The 4,572-nt window shown below is 39.7% G+C and overlaps 1 pseudogene; it reads left to right on the top strand.

Annotated features, from left to right (window-relative positions):
- The first annotated feature begins 775 nt into the window (after positions 1 to 775).
- On the top strand, positions 776 to 2,458 carry LOC120156402 (annotated as a pseudogene).
- Positions 2,459 to 4,572: the final 2,114 nt, after the last annotated feature.

Consider the following 4,572-nt stretch of genomic DNA (forward strand, 5'->3'; position numbering starts at 1 on the left):
GATACATTTTTTAAAGTATCGACACTTTATAAGCGCTAAACTGCTCTCTTTTAATTCACAAAGTGTCGATCCTTATATAAAGTATCGACACTTTCAATACATCCGGTAGCGTTTTATCGGTTTCATCATTTTGATACCGGTTTTATCATATTTTTACATGTTATATCGTTGTGGATCGATACATTTTTTTTAAAGTATCGACACTTTATAGGCGTTAAAACTGCTTCTCTTTTAATTAACGAAGTGTCGATCCTTATATTAAAGTACCGACACTTTAAATATATCATGTACCGCTTTAACCGGTTTATCATTTCAATACCGGTTTTGTCAGTTTATATGTTATATCGTTGTGGATCGATACATTTTTAATTTGGATCGACACGAACCGACAAGTTAAGTTTGTCGGTTGCACAATTTTTTAATATTTCTTCATGACTTAGACCTACTACATTATTATTAGTCAATATTTCCGATAACGCTAAATCAAATTTATTAAATATCTTTTAATATATCTGACAACGTCATATATTAATCGTATATTAACCTGCATTTCCTGAGACATTTCCCAAATTATAGTATTAGGACAACATTCACAATTTATGCGGAGTACAGAGACTAATACCAGGATCTGACAACAAAAGGGGAAAAAAAACAAGCCTGATATAGCCGTTGCAATTGTAAAAATAATCCGTTAAAAGGCTTCAAAAATACGGGGAAAAAATAAAGACCGAAAGATATGACCGTTACATTATTCATAACCCCCACCCCCCAAAAAAAAAATTAAAACCAAGAAGCAAGAAAAAAGAAGAAGAAATACACTATAAGCAATGTCTGCCGCCGAAGAGCAAATGCAGCAGCTCAGATCACAAGCCACCGTGCTTCTCCTCAGAGAAGAATGGGGAGATTCTATACACCTTTACTCTCAGTTAATCGATGTTTGCCAAGCCCGAATTTCAAACACCAATCAAGATCCCAACCCAGACCCAGATCATCTCTCCAAGCTCAACAAATCTCTCTGTATTGCCTTCTCGAATCGAGCCGAGGCAAGGTCGAAGCTGCAAGATTTCACCCGAGCACTTCAAGATTGTGACGGAGCACTTCGAATCGAACCCACCCATTTCAAGACTCTGTATTGCAAAGGTAAGATCTTGCTTAGTCTGAACAGGTATTTAAATGCTTTGGATGCTTCAAAGCAGCTCTATTTGACCCCAGGGTAATGGGAATCTCGATATTGTTAATGGGTACTTAGAGAAATGTAAGAAACTCGAGTTTCAATCTAGGACGGGAAGTTTTGATCTTTCTGATTGGGTCCTTAATGGGCTCAAAGGAATGCCTCCGGAACTTGCTGAATATATCGGTCCGGTTGTGGTTAAGAGGTCTGAGCTTAGTGGCCGGGGATTGTTTGCTTCAAAGAATATCGATGCGGGACTTTGCTTTTGGTCACTAAGGCTATTGCGATTGAAAGAGGTATTTTGGGAGGTCAAGATTCAGCTGAAAATGCACAGCTCGTTATGTGGAAGAATTTCATAGATAAAGTTAAGGAAACTGTCACAAAATGTCAAGAAACACAGCTTTTGATTAATATGCTATCCACAGGTGAAGATGAAGTGGACCTTGAAGTCCCTGTATGAGTATCTTTAGGCCTGAGATCGAGTTAAATGGGCTGTTTAAAGGACCAGGAGCTCGATATGGATAAGATTTTAAGCATTTGGATGTCAATTCTCTTGTGGAAGAGGCTGTTTCGGCTAAAGTATTAGGGAAAAACAGTGATTTTTATGGTATTGGGTTATGGATACTGGCTTCCTTCATCAATCATTCGTGCAATCCGAATGCGAGACGTTTGCATGTAGGGGACTATGTTATGGTTCACGCTTCGAGAGATGTCAAGGCCGGCGAAGAGATCACGTTCATGTATTTTGATACGCTTTCTCCGTTTGAGAAACGTGCAGAAATGTCAATGTCGTGGGGATTTAACTGCAATGTAGCCGATGCAAGTTTGAAGGAACTGCGGTTGTCCGAAGCAAGAGTTGAGAGAGATTGAGATAGGCCTTGAAAAAGGCTAGATGTGGGAGGTGCAGTTTATAGGTTGGAGGAAGGTATGAAGAGATGGGCAGTGAGGGGAAAAGGGAAGGGCTACTTGAGGGCCTCCTATTGGCCTGCGTATGCTGAGGTATATGGTTCGGATAGGTCGATGAAACGGTGGAGCAGGCAAATTCCGAAAATGGAGGCCATCGTGGACAGTGTAGTAGAAGTTGGGAAGCGAAAGAGGGGTATTGAAGGTTGTTGTAGATGGATTGAAGAACAGCGGTGGTGTAGTGGAATTCGATAGAGCAATGAAGTTGGGAAGAGGGGTTATGGCAAAGTGATAAAAAAACAAGGAATGAAGACTCTTTTTGAGATTGGCATTCGGGATCAAAGCTATTAGCTAAATAGCAATAGGAGAAACATCCTTTTGATTTTATTTTACCCTTTATTTACTGTGTTACAAATTTTTCATCTAACTGACTCTGCTGCTACTTTGATGTTACCACGATGTAACTGGCAAATATTGTTGCAATAAACTAGACAGTTAATCAGGTTTGGATTAGCAAAGTTTAATGTTTGATCCATTTTCAAGTTTATACCTTGCCAGTGGAGATGAATGTATACTGTGCGCTTTTGCTGTCATCGTTGTACCTTGAACCAAATTGGCTACAGATTTACTGACTCTAACTTCAAGAGTAACGATGACACCCATAAATGTAGAAATATCGAATGATTAAACATATTTGATCATTTATCAACTTGTATAATATAACGATGACAGAACTAAACCAGATGGATCAACTTGTATAATATAACGATGACAGAACTAAACCAGATGGAAGGTGAGCACAACACGATGTTGATTATTTGTTATTATGCTGTAATATTGAAGTGTTTTATTTGACTAACAGATGGTGTTGAATTACAGGATCCAACACCTTTTTATTCCATACATATAAAGAAGTTAACATATGCTTCGATGTTCCAAATCTGGCTATTATGGCTGCACCTAAAACCAAATCTAACTAGGTTGTTGTTGGTTGTAATCATTGAGCGTAAGCTCATCCAGCACCTTTCCAGTACTTACATGCAAAATGGTTACATCGTTCTGGAATCCACCCATCGCACGCTGCTACATTGACCACTATCTAACCAGGATTTGTATACCCGAGACACTCATTTCGATTCGTCCAAGGCCTGATGGTCCCGTCTGGGTATATTGTTCACTCTTGTTCAGTATCCTTACTCGCACAGTTTTCCAGCTGCACCATACTTCAATTTTCTACCAAGCACAGGCCATTGTAACTGGTCACCGATGACATTGTGTTTGGGGTGACAGTAAAACTTTGCTTAGAAGCATTAACATTGAACTCTATATGTAGAAGAATATTTATATTGAAATCCATTCAAGACCAGCCCGGTTTTAGGATTTCTTATACTTCCATCACTCTGGATTTCCCATCTGGTGGCATCAGAGTCAGCCTTGTCACAAGCATAGATCATCACATCGGCTTGGGAATAGTATCCATAAGTGGTTAAGCATTTTCCGTTGGATAGAATTGTGTTATCGTCTGATCTCAATGTCCACAATTTATTGGTTCGATTATGTCCACATGGCCAAAATACTACTTGGTGCCCATCCTGCAGTCGAATGAGCTTCAAATAACCTAAAGACTGCCTTCCAGAAATCACCTGCAGTCGTGAGCCCGACCAAATGAGATAACACCTCCGAGAAACCGTTGACAACAGCCATGCACCAAGAGCTTATCCTGCTGCCGATGAATAAGAACTGAGGATTTTCAACTAAAAGCCCGTCCTCAGTTGAGATAAAACTACTCCGGAGAATGTAAACTATCAGAGACAAACTTCAATAAACCGTATCCATCCACAATCAATAGAATCCGGTGCTTCCAGAGAATGTAATTATTCTTGGAGAGTTCGAGTATATCTAGCTTTGGTAGATGTTGAATAACCGTCGTAGAAGAATGTAAACTTTTGGACGAATCGGTAACATCACTCGTCCCCGGAGAGGTACAACCAGCATTACCCGAGAAGAACCACCAGCCATGGCAAAGCAAAAAAGAAGATAGAATCACGCACAAGAAACCAAAACGGAAGCTTGAGAACAACGCCCAATGATACCATGTTAGAATAACCAGGGAATCGGAAGAGAGACGACACTCTCTGCATTTTATTTAATTAACCTGTAATATCCCAAAAAGACCAGGTGATATATACAAGTGAAGAGGAGGTTGCACTGCTGAAGATTCTAAAACTCCAAACAACCTCAACAGAACCCCAACCGCCTAACCAGATTCACACAATACAACCTAACCATCTGCACTTGGTGGCATACACAACATACGGTTAACATATAATTGGAATACAGGATCCAACATTTATTTTATTCAATATATAAACACACGCTAATATGCTTCAATGTTTATGGCTTCCCCTGAAACTAAATCTGGCCAAGTCGCTGTTTGTTGTAATCATTGTATCTTCCACATCCAGCACCTTTTGAGTTCCCACATGCAAAATGGTTCC

Source organism: Hibiscus syriacus, unplaced genomic scaffold (assembly GCF_006381635.1).
Source record: "Hibiscus syriacus cultivar Baekdansim isolate YM2019G1 unplaced genomic scaffold, ASM638163v2 tig00111220_pilon, whole genome shotgun sequence".
Taxonomy (NCBI): Eukaryota; Viridiplantae; Streptophyta; class Magnoliopsida; order Malvales; family Malvaceae; genus Hibiscus; species Hibiscus syriacus.